The following is an 18,147-nucleotide window of genomic DNA, read 5'->3' on the forward strand; positions in this document are numbered from 1 at the left end:
TATAAAGGAATTCAGATTTATTATTAATATTATCATTATAATCTTGTTGGCTGCCATGTGGATCCTACTTTAAATATTTTATATAAGATTCTTCCATAAAATAAATAATTCTTATAACAAAATTGTTCAAAATAGCTCACAGGATAAACTTTTGTTTAGTCCTAAGCAAATTACATCTACTGGCAAAATTAGTTCCTCAGCTGAAATAACTGAGCACACACAATTACACAAAATTTTTTTCTTGTTGCAACATGTTTTCTTAGATTTACCCATTATCTAATATACTTTTCAACTAGAAGGCAAGAATGAAGAAAATTTAGAAACAGAAATAAATATTTATCACATGCTAATATTTCTAGGCTGTATACTAAAATTATTTCATATATTAGCTCATTTAATCCTCACAATAAGATTATAAAGTACATTTATTAATCTCAAGACACACAAGATAGAACTGAAAGTAAAGATGTAAAATGACTTACTTAAAAACCACACTAACAAATAATGAATTTAGGACCGAAAGTGTTTTTCTCATCGTTTTTGTGTCTTATCCAGTCTCTTTCTACAACATCACTTTAAAAAGCTATCCTTAATAAACTGTTGTAATTTTCATGATGACATTCACGTTGTTTGAAAAAGGTACATACATATATTCTAAACTTTATTGCCCAAAACAGTCTTCACTGGCATTGTTTTATTTGATAATTTCTGTGTGGAAACACTAACCAGTGAAATACTTTTACAATATATCAATAAACTTCATTTTTCAACTGCATTGACAGAAAGCAAGCCAACTTTAATCAAAAATGTGAAATAATTTTAGTGATGTAAAATCATATATGCTCTCTTGTGGAAAATAAGAGCAACATTTGGCATCACGCACTCTGTCATAAAAAATTTGCATTAAAACGTTATTCTAGAAAAATGGGTATTTGTCAATCTCATCCAAATATCAAACACAGGAATAATCCTCAAATCAATTAAATGCTGCTGACTTAAAAAAATAATTGCAGCACATTGCCAACTCAGAATAAGATCCCAATGTCATTGCAATTATGCCTGAAAGCATCTGGACAATGCACATTTCAATGTGTTTAAAAGCCTATTAACATTTTTATTGCAGAATGGCATGACCTCAATTATTCAGTTAGGTTTTTGTGTAACCGTTAAGAGATGTCTCTAGAACATGTGATATGGTTTGGCTTTGTGTCCCAACCCAAATCTTCTCTTGAATTGCAATCCCATAATCCCTATGTGTTGTGGGAGGGACCTGGTAGGACATAATTGATTAATGGGGGCAGATTTCCCCCAATGCTGTTCTCGTGATAGTGAGTGAGTTCTCATGAGATCTGAAGGTTTTATAAAGGGCTCTCCCCTTCAGTAGGCACTCATTTTCTCTCCTGCTACCCTGTGAAGAGGTGCCTTCCACCATAATTCTAAGTTTCCTGAGGCCTCTCCAGCCATGCAGAACTGTGAGTCAATTAAAACTCTTTTCTTTGTAAATTACCCAGTCTCAGGTATTTCTTCATAACAGTGTGAAAATGGACTCATATAATAGGTTCTATTTCACATTTGAAAATAAATATTTTTAAAACTCTGTCTCACTATTTTCTCTGTAAGAATGACTGAGTGTCCAAGAGGTATTCCTAAATGAGAATTTAAGGGCATGGAAAGAGAAAGTACATATATATATACATACAACTCTTAAATGCAGGAGTGGAAAATGATCTCCAAATAGCTTTAAATAGATAAAATATGCATGTTAGGAGAGCAAGAGTAAAGAATGAGCACTATATCACTTGTTTCCTGGATTTTAAATACTTAAAACACATAAGAAGAGTGTTTAAAATACTTCAAGCGCATGCATAAACACATACACATTCTAAAAGCCTAGAATGACACCTTCATCCTGTCCTTTGCCATAAGAAACTGACCTTTGCACCAATCTAGGTTCCTAGCCCAGAGACAGAAGGGAAAGATATCTCAGCAAAAGATCAAAGTAGCATGTATTTTCCCCTATAGATACTCTCGTTACTTGGATGTTGCTTAAAATGAATCTCTCTCCCACTTACTCTGTTGTCTAGGGCTAACAAGCTTTGTGACGACAGCGGCCAATCCCATTCTCCCTGCTGCCTGAAGTCTGGACAATAGCTAAATTCACCGCACCTTTCTCACTTGCTAGAAGTTACAGAGGCATTTATTATGCATTCATGAATAGACCAGTGCAATAAGAGTAGTTGCTATTGTGAGTAGCAATTCCTGCCTTTATGAAAAAACTATAGAACTGACTCACACAAAGAGACAGATTGACATGTTCAGGATAAAGTTGTGGGAGCCAAGCCCCATGACTGCTCCCAGTGAACCTCAGCACTGGAATTCACACCCCTGTGTTTTTCCCTACAACACTAGGTAGAACTGAATTGTGATACCAATAGAATATTGCAGAAATCACAGAGTGCGATGTCCGAGGCCAAGTCACGAAAGCCTTCTTTCTCCTGCATTACTCACTTTGAGAGAAGCTGCTCATCATGCATTTGGGGGAACTCCAATAGCCCTATGGAGAGGTCCTTGGAGCAAAGAACCTAAGCCTCTTGCCAATTTCCAGCACCAACTTTTCTGCTATATGACTGAGCCATCTTAAAAGAGAATCCTCTAGCCCTAGTCAAGTTGTTAAATGACTGCAGCTTGGCTGACATGTAACAGCAACCACATGAAAAAACTGAAGCCAGGACCAACCAGCTAAGCTGCTCCTGAATTCCTGCCTCATAGGAAGGGTGTGAGAACATAAAGATTTCTTGTCATTTTAAGCCATTTAGAGGTCATTATTTTTGCAGCAATAGGTAACTACTTTCAAATTGTATTTTAAATCTATCCTATGCCTTACCCATTTCCCCATCATTTCTTGCTCCACTATCTTGCCTATACTATTAATCATCCCTAACCTATCCTACCCCTAAAGTTATTAATGAAAGTATAACTCTGTTCCTGTTACTCCCCTTTTAGAAATCTCTCATGATTGTCAGTAACTTACAAGGTAAAATTCAAACATTTTTACATTATTGCAACCTGGTCACAATTTAGCTTTTCAGTTTCATCCTCCATGACTCATTCAACATATTCTTTAAATTTGTTTATACCAAATGATTTCCCTTTTTCCAACTATGCCTTGCACTTCACACCTTTTACATTGCTCCCTCCATTCTTTACCTGAACCATCTTTGCCACATATCTCTCCTTAGAAAGATCATTTTTTAATATTAAGGACAATTGTTACATCTTCTCTAGAGTCTTCCCAAATACTTTCCCCAATATAATTAGTTGTTCACTCATTTGTCTTCCCTCAGTACATTAAATATAATGGTGGTAGAGTAAAAGCTTAATATATTACATTGTGTTATAGTTGACTGGATGTGTTTTTACCTCCTCTATCAGACTGTGACCTTCCTAGGGAAAAGAATCCTGTTTTAGTCATCTTTTATTCCCAGAGCTTTGACATGCTAAATGAGACATAGTACAAACTCAATCAATGTTTGTTAAGTAAATGAATAAACAAACAGGTGAAAGTTAGAATGTACTATCTCTTCTCTTCTTTTTTTAATTCATTTCCTCAACATTAAATTGAGAGAATTTAAAATTCACGAGGTCCTATTTAATTTGGCCACAAGGACCTATTTATTTTACTTTCAAATTTTCTCCTAAACCCATTATCTTCGTGCTCTCATATTTCCCATTCCCTTGCTGGAACCATTGGCTGTAAAGGAGCACAAAATTGTATATGATCGCAATGAGAAAAAGATTTTCAATATTGCGTAACTCTGTATGGGAGTTAGGTCAGGGAGGGAAAGAGTCAATGCCTTAACACTGACATGTAGGTGGGTCCATAGTTAGCTGCCAAAACTAAACAAAGAATAAAATAACCACTAGAATGTCAGAATAATACTTTTGTGGCCCATAGAAGTTCTGGATTATTTAGTAACTCAATAAACAATTGTAGTTTATGTTTAGTTATTCTAATATATTTAAGTTTCTTTATTTCCCTAAGTTGACAATATTATGATTTCTTTAGAAACTATCAAAAAACACTTTTGATCATACTTCAAGCCAAATCAACTGACTTGCCACACTTTAATAAACTTAACATTTGACAGTTCTTCATAATTCTTTGCGTGTTTTTGTAAATTTGTGTGTGTGTCTAAGACCTTTAAATATATTGTGTATTGATAAAAATAAGGTCATAGGCTGGGCGTGATGGCTCAAAGGTATAATCCCAGCACTTTAGGAGGCTGAGGTGGGAGGATTGCTTGATGCCAGGAGTTCCAAACCTGCCTGGGCAACATACCAAGACCTTATCTCTACAAAAATATTTTTAAATTAGCTGGGCATGGTGGCACACACTTGTAGTTCTAGCTACTTGGGAGGCTGGGAGTATCCCTTGTACCCAGGAGTTGGAGGCTGTGGTGAGCTATGATCACGCCACTCCACTCCAGCCTGAGCAACAGAGCAAGACCCTGTCTCTACAAAAACAAAGAAAATAAAGTCATAAATACTTAAGTAAAGGCAAATCCTTGCATACTCTACATACTTTTTTTAGAAATTAGACGATTTTAAATGATGCATAGGAAATATCTAATCTCATGGCTTCAAATAATGGAATTAAATTTCTGTCTCAAGTGAGAGATATTTTCCCCATAATTATACAGGTATAGTACACACTGAAATCCAGCTGGGCCATCCACTACATCCTCAAACTGTTGGACCCATTGCATAATGGCCTGTTGCAATTGGTACTAAAGACACACAAACACAAAAAAAGAGCATTTACGTAAAGCAGATTTAAAACACACTTTTCATCAAAATGCCACACTCATTTCTAAAGTTTCCCAAAACAGTTAATTGTCCACCTTTAATTAATTAAGAAAATTAAAGAGAAATTGTTCAAATGACAACCTAAGTGGTCAATAAACAAAAAATAAAATTCTGATCATGCAAAACAATATCCATTTATTCAACCAAAAATTCACTTGATGTTTTTAAACTTCTGTGTTAAATAGCACTTTCTGTTTACATAGTATTATATTATCATAGTTCCAATCTACATTTCTGAACTGTTGAAGAAAAACATAAGAACAAGTCATATTTCCTATATAATATTCTCCTACATTTTGTATAGAATTCTGGGTGTAAAATTCTATGTATAATTTCTGTTTCCAACTATGACTGAATAACTGGCACTGGATTAACTATCCAGCTTGAAACAACTATAAAACTTTACAAAATATATGAAGCATCAAAGTGAGATGTTTGACAACAGGTATCAGAGAACTGTAACCTGTGACATAAGGGTACACCATAAGGTGAGTCCCACAATCACCAGTGGTTCAATCTGGAGGCACCTTCCAAATCATTGCACAAAGATGTGGAGCCCCAGCAGAGCACAGCAGTTTCCTTTTTGTGCAAACTGACAAAACACTTTGTAAAATCTATATGAAAATACAAAGAACTCAAAATAGCCAAAATTATCTTGAAAAATAAGAACAAAATTGGAGTATTCACATTACCTGATGTCAAAACTTATTCTAAAAGTTATAGTATCCAAGACACAGTAATGTTGCATAAGGATAGACAAATAGGTCAGTGGAATAGAATTAAGAGTCCAGAAATAGACACACAATTATATAGTCACTTTTTACAAAGACACCAAAAGGAAAGTCATTTCAACAAAAGGTATTGAAACAACTGGATATCCATATGAGGGGAAAAAACAACTTCAAATACGTCTCTCACAATACTCAAACATAATTTGAAAAAGACCATAGGTTTAAACACAAAAGCTATTACTGAGTTTTAGAAATTATTTAAATATTCTGATAAAATCCTTTTTAAAATCTATGTATGGTATATGTTTTCTCAAGAATATAAATGCCTACTTATTTTCTTAATGGTGTTTCTTTGATGAGCATAAGTTTTCAACTTTTATGAAGTCTAACTTATCATCTTATCCTTTTATGGTTTGTGCTTTCTGTGCCTTGTGTAAGAAATATTTGACCCCAAAATTGCAAAAATATTTTCCTATATTTTCTACATTATAGAGGCTAAAACAGATGGCTATGTGTAATGACTACTCTGGTACCTTCTTCAGAGGGTATTTTTGAAAATGAAGAGTTTATCAAAGGTTGCTGAGAATATTGACCTCCATGTCTAGACCAGACCACATACACAGGGGCACAAAAGACAGCTACAAATGTCAGTTTTCTATTACTTTAAGTATTATGCTTTAAAGTTTAATCCAAAGGGGAAAATAAACCTTGTAATATCTTGCTCAATTTCTTTATATACCATGAAATAAGCAATATATAATATTCAAAATAAACGTAAAAACAATCGAAAACAAAAAAATTTATTTGACTCACATGGCATTATGTTGGCAAAGAAAATTGTGTTAAGGTTTATCAAATTTTCCCACCAATATTGTATTTTCAATCCAGTACCATCCTCAAGTTATGGTAGATCCTTATGTTCCAGATGTGCCCTTTATCTAATTATTTAAATTACATTAAAAATGCCCAAATCTATTCAGTCATACAAACTATATCTTCTGTGAGTTTTAAGGAAAGTATTTACATTTACAACTTTACAATCACATCAAATTTCAATCAACTAAGATGTAATCAAAAGTATAATTTCAGTTAATCAAAACGACATGTACTTAAAACCAAAAAAGCCAGGCATGGTGGCTCAAGCCTGTAATCCCAGCACTTTGGGAGGCAAGACAGGCTGATCACTTGAGATCAGGAGTTCGAGACCAGCCTGGCCGACATGGCAAAACACCGTCTCTACTAAAAATATAAAAGTTAGCCAGGCACGGCCTGGCTACAGGGCAGCCTGTAGTCCCAGCTACTCAGGAGGCTGTGGCAGGACAATCGCTTGAACCCAGGAGGTGGAGGTTGCAGTGAGCCAGGGTTGTGCCACTGCACTCGAGCCTTGGCAACAGAGCAAGATGCTGTCGCAAAAACACACACACACACACACATACACATACACAAACAATAAAGTATGCATTTTATTTCCCCAATGAAGAGTATTTATGACTAGTATCCATAAGAAATGCCTTCTTTAAAATCATAAACACTAAACTGTTACATATACTATTAATGTATACATGCACACTATTACATGTACTCATTGTATGTACAGTATTACATATGTTTACTAGTAAAAGTATGGAAAATTCATTCTGATTATAGAATAAGGAATAAAAAGTTTGAATTCACTGAACATATACTGTGTGTCTCTTTCAAGTTACGATGTGTTATAGCCTGATTAACCTAATAGTGATAGACTAAGGGCACATCTCCATGAGAAACTATGGAAATATGGAGGAGCTTATTCATTCATGTATATCCAACTGGTGGTATATAACCTTTGTATTCTTGATTGCTGACTCAGAAGAAAATTAGAGTGTTACTTAAGCCAAATTAGAGTCACCACATGTACCAATCCATAAACTTGGACTGGCCTTTGAAATATGATCCAGCTAGTAAGCACCCAGACTTCTATTAGATCTGGGGAACACAAAGATAAATAAGACACAACTTAAACCCCTCTAAATGAAATGGTTCTCAAATATTCTGAAACCAATTAAACTGGGACAATCACCCACAGCTAATTTATCTGAAATTCGATTTACAAATTTTGGGAGCATTATGTACATTCTTCAGCAAGAGAGCTATAAATAATTCATCTTACACAAGAATCGATTTGTGCTTTTAAGTCTAACTATTGCAATATTATGGATCAAAATTCTTGCTAATGCTCGTATGCATTGCTGCATTCTATTGGATTAGGTAAACCACTGAAAATTGGTAAGTCATTGATAAAATGACATTAAAATATCAATGATTTATAATTTAAACCCAAAAATAGTATTAATTTAAAAACTACAACTAAGTGATGATAAAATGGTAAAAGTATCCTTTCTGGAATTACTGAGAATCACAACTAACAAGCACGTCTTGAGAAAAATATAATTCTAAGATAAAGTAATATGTAATAATAACATCATACAGTTTATGATGCAAATGTCAGTAATCCTTATAATTCTTTTCATAAAATATCCTTTGCATTTATCCATTTAACAAATTAATTGAGATTCTTACATGTACTAGACACTATACACTATACTCAGTGCTGGGGGTATAATTGCAAAAATATAACAAATATAAATGATCATGTTATCGAGGTACATATGATGAGAAGAAAAATAATCAACCAACCAATCATGAAGAAGTACAAAATGAAACATTATGAAATTATATATATATATATATGCTGAGAGAGAGAGAGAGGCTTTATGTATATGTATGCACACATATATATGTATGTAAACACACACATTAAGGGACTTTGGCTTAATCACAGGGTCAGATGAAGCCTCCTGAGGAATTGGTCCTTGTGATAAGATGTAAAAGTTAATTGAAGAAGAAGATGGGGCCAGGCACAGTGTCTCAAGCCTGTAATCCCAGCACTTTGAGAGGCTGAGGCAGGCAAATCACTTGAGGCCAGGAGTCTAACACCAGCCTGACCAACATGGTGAAACCCTGTCTCCACTAAAAGTACAAAAATTAGCTTGGCATGGTGGCACACGCCTGTAGTCCCAGCTACTTCGGAGGCTGAAGCACGAGAATTCCTTGGACCCAGGAGGCACAGGTTGCAATGAGCTGAGATTGCACTACTGCACTCCAGCCTGGGCGACAAAGCGAGATTGTCTCGAAAAAAAAAAAAAAGGTTATATTCACTTAGAACATCAGAAAGAGCATGTGCAACGTCGGGGGTAGAGCCAGCTTGGGGAACACAATAAAGTCAAGGAAAGCCTGCATGGCTGCAGGAAGCAGTGAGAGGCAAAGCACAGTGTGGAATGAGAATGGAAAACTGGGTTAGACAGACAATATGCAAGGTTTGTAGGCTTTTTTAAGGATTAACATCTAACAAAATGAATTGTTTCAATTTAGCATTTAGTTTACAGAATATCCTGGTGACATTGTGAGTAAGCTAGAAGAGAAATTAGCACCTACAAGAAATGCTTTGTGTCTCCTTTTTGGGGAGATGGTGAGTATATTTTTACATTTAAGATATAGTTGCATTATGCTGCATGACATAGTTATTATTGCCTAAATGTGTATAGTTCAAATTTGGATGATGTGGGCTCTGCTAGATAATGTGTGTTGATACTCAATGGGATAATATATAATCCCAAGGGCCATATAAATATAATACATATTGAATGTTTTAAAATATACATTGATGGTGTCATGAATATGTCATCAAAGATATTCAAAGTCATCCTTGCCTTTCTAAGTAAATACTTCCCTCTATCACAAGAATTAAGAGCCTAAAAACTGTATTTGCCAGACACTTGCAAGAAATTTTCTGAGTTAAATTCTGCCAATAAGATGCACTCTCATAAAATGTGGAAGTTTGAAAAGAAAGAGAAGCATTGTCCTCCTCCAAAAGCAATGCATAAATCATGTCTTAAACTATGAACAAGACTTGAGAGCAGGTAGCTTATTTTGGAGTTCATCCAGAAGCAGAAGAGGTGGAAAAGTGACACAAGGAAGGGAAGAAAGCCAATAAAATGACATCGACATATGGATTACAGCTGTAGTCAACTGAGGCTCAATCCTGCTGGAAACCCTTGGAGGGATTATATAGACTAGACTTCAGAATTGTTCCACTGAGGGTAAAGAGGTGCCATGTTCATTCACCAACTTCTGATCCTCAGTGGTTGAAGGTTGCTCCTGGGGCATTCATTTTCTGACACTTATGTCCTGCCCCACATGCAGCATGTCTGTACAGCCAGATAAAGCCCTCAGACAGAGAGACATAGCTTCTGAATGTATAGGAATTGATCCCACAAAGCTTCAAGGGGTATTTTAGAGGGACCAAGATCTATAATGAGTACAGAGCTCTTAGAACTCACTTCATCCTGCAGGAGGTTGAGATTATTGGCATCAACTTTATGATTCCTGCATTTCTGGGTTCTCTAAATACCAGAGCACTTTCTTCTGATGTTTCCTGCCTCTGATTTCCAACCATGTTGTGTCTAATTTCCTGTATTAAATACCTTCTACCTAAAGTGGTTTCTGTTTTCCTGACCATACTAGCTGATATGGGCAGGATAGGAATAAAGATGTGGAGATATTCAAGAAATATTTAATATCTAAAAAAATCACCTCAGTCAATAATTACATGAGAGAAAGGTGAAAGAGGAAAAATCTATAATGATTAAAGTAGCATAGAAGAAATACATTTGTTCATATTAGAGTGAGGGGCAAGGTGAGGGAAATAACTATTTTTCAGATATGTAGAGTTTGATGAAACTTCAATACACTTAATGGGAATTATATTTAGGAGGGAGTTTGATAGATGTATGAATCTGCATTTCAAAAGAGATGTTGTGTTGGTGTCATAGATTTAGAAATCTGAGTTCCAACAATATTTGAAACTAGGTAAGATTTCCTATGAAGACTATTTAAAACAAGAATAGACACAAAAATTGAAGGTGCAAGTGAGGAAGTACCTGGGGAGAAAATTGAGGAACTATCAGTAAAATGTAAAAAAAAAAAAAAATAGAAAAGAAGCCAAGGAAGAAGAAAATTTCAAGACTGACCACAGTATCAAAGAGAACAGATCTGGGGGAAAAAAAAAAACAGAGAGAGAGAGAGAGATTCTAAAGTATCCTTTGAAATGGACAACGATTAGATCATTGGTAATTGAAGCAAAAGCATTCTCAGTCGTATAATTGGAACAAAGCTTGACAGAAATAGGTTGAAATTTTTAAATTTAGCTGTAACAGCAAGAGAACAAAGGAGGTTACTAGAAAAAATAATATATATGTAAATATATGTATTATGAGTTCCATAACAAATTTTTATGGTATTCATTTACCTATCTGTATATTCAACTTCATAAAAACACTATAAATACAAATACTTATTAACTTTTTAAATATTTATTCAATATTGTTTCAGGTTTTTTTGAAGACTTTGTTATTTCTTTTACAAAAGAATCATTTTGTCTTGATTTATATCTGGGTAGTCATTTTAAATGTACAAGTTTTCCTTATGTTTAAGTAATATTAAATAAAAGTTTGTTCTTTCTTACATACTCTAATTATTTAGCTTGTATGCTACTTCCATGTTGAAAGTGATAAAGCTTTTAATACACGAGAGCTGCCTACTAGAAGCTCAGAAATGCTTGTGTTAATTGAGAATCTGTCAGTATGTTACTCCTGGATGCACGTGGATAAATCATACTGGTATTAGTAGGATTACAATAATGCAATGCAATAAGGCTTTACAGCTCTTTATTTTTAACACAATTTATGGCTTGTGGCACACAATACTACTTAAAATGTGAATTTAGAAAATCCTATGCTAAGCACAGTGGAAGCAGCATTTTTTTTCCTGTTTTAGAATTTACGTCTGCAGTACTCAAAAAGTTCTACGCGTCTGTCGTCAATAAACAGTACTAGATTATATGCTAAACACCAGAGATACAAGGATCAGAGAGATATGCCTTAGGACTTTTTTTTCAAACCACAGCTTGACACCAATTAGAAATTTGTTAAATCAGTATCTTAGGTTGCACCGATGTTTCTAATGGGATGGAAAGGAAGGAATGACAATGGAATGGGATGGAAAATATCTGCATACATTACCTATTACAAATATAAATATTATTTCATGAAACTGAATTTCAGTTTTATACATTACTCATATAAGGATGTGTTTGGTGATAGACATGCAAATAGAGCATTTCAAAGTAATAATATAAGTGCTATGATAAAAGGATATTCCAGTCATATATAAGCTAGAGAAAAGGGATTTAACCCAGCCTGCAGAGACACAGGAATCTTTAAGAAGGAAATAAATGCAGTATTCACCAGTTATACTAATCAACATCAGGTTATTCATTAAATAAAATCCTAAATGTACTGTGGAAGAACAATTTGAAGTGGTGCTATTGGAAATATTTTTATGCCTTATAAAATTCTGTAAAATACTGCTTAGATATTGAGACTTCACAAGCTACAATGACATGACCGTTAACCCCACTGAAAAATAGTTATTGCCAGTTATGGTGGTTTGTGCCTGTAAATCTTAACACTTTGGGAGGCTGAGGTGGGAGGATGGCTTGAGACCAGGAGTTCAAGACCACCCTGGGCAACATAGTGAGATCTTATCTAATCAAAAATAAAATAAAATTAGCCAGGCATGGTGGTTCAAGCCTGTAGTCTTTACTACTCAAGAGGCTAAGGCAGAGGATTGCTTGAGCCCAGGAGTTCAAGGCTGCAGTGAGCTATGATCACAGCCCAGATGACAGACCAAGACTTTGTCTCTAAAAGAAAAAAAAAATTAAACAAAATACTAATATAATAATTTTTTCCACAATTTTTGTTTTACAGTTCACTTTTCTTTTTTTTGTTTGTTTTCTTTTTTTTCTTTTTTTGAGACACAGTCTATGTCGCCCAGGCTGGAGTACAGTGGCACGATCTCAGCTCAATACAACCTCGACCTCCCAGGGTCAAGCGATTCTTCTGCCTCAGCCTCCTAAGTAGCTGGGATTGCACCTGGCTAATTTTTGTATTTTTAGTAGAGACAGAGTTTCACCATGTTGGCCAGGCTGGTCTCAAAACTCCTGACCTCGGGTGATCGCCCATCTCAGTCTCCCAAAGTGTTGGGATTATAGGCGTGAGCCACCACACCTGGCCTAGAGTATACTTTTCAATTTATAGTTAAAAATATGTTTTGAAAGAAATAATATGTTACTCCTATTTGGATTTTTTTCAAATTAACTTTTTTACTATTTAAAGTCGGTAGCTCCATATTAAGAAGAGGAAGCATAAATACTGAATGAAGCATACATATTTGAAACATTTACATTAGGCTTCAGAACATTTTCACCAATGTTCTATGGAACAATGGACATATTCTATGTTCAATGGACACACTCATCTTGATTCTATCTTTGATTTGTTTTATAATTCTGCAAGGCCTCTAAGTAATGGAACGTTACAGGTTTCAATAACCAGTTACATGGTGATGATACTCAAGTCTATATTCAGTTCCAGGTCTGTATTTTCCAGTATTGAACAGCTCCTTTTGTATATTCCACAAATACCTCAAAATCAGCCATCTTCTAAATAAATTTATTATTTTATACCAAAAATAAGATTCCCTATGTACAGTAGAGTATATAACCAGCTACGTGGTTAGTAGCACCATCATCTAACTAGTCACTTGAGCAAGAAAGCTAGTAGTTATCTGAGATTCCCTCCTCGCCATTATATTACCATTTTCAATTAGTTAATGAGACTAGAGGATTTTCCAAACTCAATTTACCTCTCCTTCCCTCCCTCTTCTTTATTCACCTTCCACAGCTTTAGTTCCAACTCCTCACTTACACAAATTTAGTATCCTCCCTACCTCCCATCTTCTTCTCTAACTCAACCTCTTCTCTGCTGTCAGAGTAATGTTTCTGTAACAGAAATTAAACTACGTCATTCCTCTACTTAAAATTCTGTAATGGCTCCTTATTTCTGATAAAATAAGATCCTAAGTATATAAAGCCCTTCTACTACCTACTACCTTGTCCTCAAAGACAGTAATTCTATCTTAACATCATTACATCTGCAGCCCAACTCTTTAACAAGCTTACTGTTAGGTAAGCCCATTTCTTTAACAAGCTTACTGTTGGTACCTGCTTTCTAGCCACAACTCCCATCACCCTTTCTGCCTCGCATGATGCACATCATTTTTCCAGCAGGACTAAATTATCTGCCAGTGCCAGAGTACATAAATCTGTCTCAAGCTGTGACTTTTCACAGGCTGGTCCTTTTCCTGCTGTTACAGGTTTCTTTTTACAATTCATGCTCCAAGACTCAGTAAAATGTTCCTACATGGTTTCATGCCTTATTTCCTATTTTTTTTGGATTTTTTTCCAAAATTTCCAACTTTTCAGGACAAAATTAACTATTGCCTCTTCTGTATTCCTGTTGCCCTTTGTAGATTTATTATTATTATATTTATTATAAGTATTTTATCAACATAATTCATTTGATTATGATAACACTTATAATATTGCTGTAACTGCTCAGGTTTTTAACACCACTCCTAGATATTGAACCTTCAAAGTTCAGGATTCTATTCATTTTTATATCTCCAGCATCCATCACAGTCTGGCTCCCAGGAAGTGAACTTAATAAAGGTCTGTTGAATAAATATATCAACATGAGACAAAAATAATATCATTAAGTAATTGGTTGTTACTTTAAATGTTCTCCTCTGAAAAGACATTATGATTAGGGTGTGTGATCATTAGGCTACATCCAAATTAATCTTGGAGATGATCATTGTTGTCATATGTTTATATGCAATCAAAACATTACGGTTATTAAGTTGCTTTTGTCTTTTTCATATTGGAGAGACAAATTTCAACTTTGTCAGGATTTTTTTGTACACCACACCATGCACTTTGCAGCATGGAATATTCTTTTTCAACCTCTAATAGCAAGGGGTAAGGAGGTGGACATAAGAAAGGCTAACTTGGTATGAATGGATCTTGGGACAATTATGCCTCTCTGCATGGCTTGGTTAACAGGACCCTCGACATTTTGCTCATGATCCATTTATCAGACTGTAATTTCTAGTATTCACTTTCTTCCTTCATGAAAATCCAAACTGTTTATCTTTAGGTGCTTACCTTAAAAACAAAAGTTGCTCAGGCTGGGTGTGGCGGCACACTCCTTTTTTGGAGGAGCATTTTGGGAGGCAAGGTGGGCAGATTGCTTGAGTCCAGGAGCTTGAGACCAGCCTGGGAAACATGGAGAAACCCCGTCCCTACAAAAAAAAAAAAAAAAAAGTTAGTCAGCCTGGTGGCATGCATCTGTGATCCCAGCTACTCAGGAGCCTGATGTGGAAGAAACACCTGAGCCTGGGAAGTCGAGGCTGCAGTGAATCGTGATTGCACCACTGCACCTCCAGCCTGGGCGATGGAGTAAGACCCTATCACTAAATAGATAAATAAACTAAAATTTTTTAAAGTTGCTAATCAAATAGGATTGGACCACAAACCCATGAGTGAGACCAGCTAGCATTAAGTAGACCCAACCAGCCTACGCATACATTCATAAGCAAAAAATCAGTGCATATTTTATGTCATTTTGTGGTTTTATGCTATTTTGTGGTTGCTTATTTCATAGCATTATTGTGGCAATGGATAGCTGAAACAGAATTCTAGTTCAGAAAGTCTCCAATTAAAATATACCAGTAACAGGTAGTTGTGAGAGTTTGCCAGCCCTTTAGTATCCATTTATAGCAATCTTTGGAGAGATGTAGATTTGCCTTCTCTTCTCCCACTGATGGGAGACCAGGCACAGTAGGCAATATAAAAAGAATTAGACCTGAATGTCTGGAAACCAAAGTTTTAGCTGTGGCTGTACTACTAGGTAATAGGGGCCTCAGACAAGTTAAAATAAGATAATATTAAGATTACAGTTGTTCCCAAATCTGACTATAAAAGCACCGGAGAAATTTTCCGGTGACATTGTTTTTGACATAAATTCCCAGTAGTTCCGAGGTGGTACTAGAAAAAAGCTTTTAAAAGTTGGTTATCTGCAAGATTAGGGGTCTCAAATCCTCAGTTGTATTTGCAAGTTATTTTTACGGGTCATTGCAGATTATTTTTTATCATTCTTTTCTTTGGTGAGCTATTGGTATGAATAAAATTACTTAGAAAATAAGTGGTGCATTAACACCAAAAAATGAATAAAGCCCCTCTCTAATGATGAATTAACCACTCCAATGTGAAAAGGTCTATGTATTTTCTAAGTAAAATGGTGTTTACAATCTACAGTCTGGTTGTGGTAGGCAGAATTCTAAGATTTCCAGTCCCTGGTGTATACAAACACCTTCTCTCATTCAATCAAACACTAATCTAGGTGCTAGTGTGAAAGCATTTTATAGATGTAATTAAGCTCCCAAATCAGTTGACCTTAAAGTAGAAAGATTACAATCGCAGAGAGTCTGGCCTAATCACATGAGCCCTAAAAAGCAAACAGGTTCTTCCTGATAAAAGAGATTCAAAGCATCAGAGGACTCCATGTCAGGGAGATTATCTAATGCTGGCTTTGAATATAGAGGGGGCCACAGGGCAAAGAATGCAGGTGGCCTCTAGGAGTGGAAAGCAGCCCCTAGATGACTGTCAGCAAGGAAATGTGGACCTCAGTACCACAACCACAAGAAATTAAATCTTGCCACAACCACATGAGCTCCAGACAAGAAGACAGCTAAAAAAAATCTTGATTTTAGCTTTCTGGGACCTTCAGCTAAGCCATGGTCAGACTTCTGACCTATAGCAGTGTGGGATAATAAAATGGCTGTTTCTTCAAGCAGTAAAGTTTGTGGAAATTTGTTGTACAACATTACAAACCTAACACACTAATATAAAGGGTTCTGTATTTGAATTTTGGAATTTAGGAAAGCTGAGTTCCTGGATCCATTACTGTAATTGATTAGATAGCCTAAAACAAGGCAATGGCTTTCCTTAATGCCTTCCCTTAGCCTGTAGAATCCCATAACAAAGCAGCTTAATATTACACAAAGTAATATATTCGGAATTTAAATACGTCCTTAAAACAAATGTAGAAATAAAATATTCACTTTGCTTTGCTTTTCTTACATTGTGAAGAATCCCTCCTATCTGTCATAAAAATGACTTGATTTTAATTAGGAGTCTAACAAAAAAAGTAACTATGATATTCCAAAAAAACCTCAGTCATCAGTTCTGGCAAACATTCTGTTAATAAATGATGTTATTAGTATTTTATGTATTTAATTTTAATGATTCTGAAATAATTATTGATATTATAATTTATTATTTAAGTCTACTATTCTATGAGTAAATCTAGGTTAATCTGGCAGAAACCACTGCTCTGAACTCAGTGGAAAAAAAGGAGAGAGAGAAATCTATTCAGTTTACCTTGAAAAATTCTCTGAGCAATCTCTTTAAAGCACACATACAAAAATTAGAATTTAGAATTTAACAATTCAGAATTTCAGCGATTTTCATTTAGAATTTCAGCAATTTACATTTTTTAATAATTGCTTCAGTGATGATGTTATTAAAATAAAGTACCTGCATTTGCCATGATGAAGTATCAACACAAGTCATTTGTTTTCCAAAAGGTATTGGCTGCCATCTCTTGGACTGTGTGAGCATTGTGCTTCAAAAAGAATAAACAAACCCTCAGCCTTTGAAAAAATTTCTTCACAAAAGAAATCAAAAAAAGGTGTGAATAGTTGAGCAGCAAACAAATATTAATTGTATGTATTTGATTATTTCACTTAGAAACATGACTTACATATGTGGTTAATTTTTCTTGGATGTGCTTTTAAAAGGTGTATTCAAACAGGAGGCAAATAAATGTATACATTATCCTAATTTTAGATTTTATGTTTTTATTTAAAACATTATTTGCACAGTTTCACTTAATGATTTTTCCATCTTATTCTATAGTTATGGCTACAACACTAGTCGCTTCTCTCTTTAATATATGAGTTAAGATGCCAAGTCTGATTCCTTTCTTCTGAACCTAATTGACAGTACAAATCCTTCAGAGATAAATAATTATGGCTTCTCACTAGAATCAAGTTTATTTTCATCTTACAGATATCATGTGGTTGAAACTAATAGGACAAAGAGAACGCTTAATTATTGATATAAAACTAAACTACACTCATTTTACGGAAGTTAGTGATAAAAACTCACATTTCAATCTTCTCTCCATTCATGATTGATTCTGTATGGCATCTGTACATACTTTTTTAAATTCTATAAATTAACGATTTTCTAAAAGAAGAAAGTATTTGAGAAGACTCAGTCTCTAAATATATATTTAATTTTACCTATAAGATACCTAACATGAAAGACTATAAAAGTAAAAACCAAAAAAATTAAAAACAAAGGCAGTTTTTCTGTCATATAAAAGGAAATTGTATCACAACCTACAAATAACCAAATGTAAATTAAATGAGTCTGTTTTTATAGTAATAACTGTGAATAAATGCAAACATCATACTCCCATCAGAG

General features: G+C 34.8%; 1 long non-coding RNA gene across 10 annotated transcripts in view; it reads right to left on the reverse strand.

The window, feature by feature from the left end:
* The window catches only part of LOC103786954 (uncharacterized), a 461,968-nt gene that overhangs the window by 419,780 nt on the left and 24,041 nt on the right, over window positions 1-18,147 (reverse strand). For all 10 annotated transcript variants that reach the window (XR_010109517.1, XR_010109516.1, XR_010109521.1 and 7 more), the window contains exon 2: window positions 14,761-14,897. This is a non-coding gene — a long non-coding RNA (uncharacterized LOC103786954). The remainder of the gene's footprint in view (window positions 1-14,760; window positions 14,898-18,147) is intronic.

This window comes from Pan paniscus, chromosome 13 (assembly GCF_029289425.2).
Source record: "Pan paniscus chromosome 13, NHGRI_mPanPan1-v2.0_pri, whole genome shotgun sequence".
NCBI classification, from domain to species: Eukaryota; Metazoa; Chordata; class Mammalia; order Primates; family Hominidae; genus Pan; species Pan paniscus.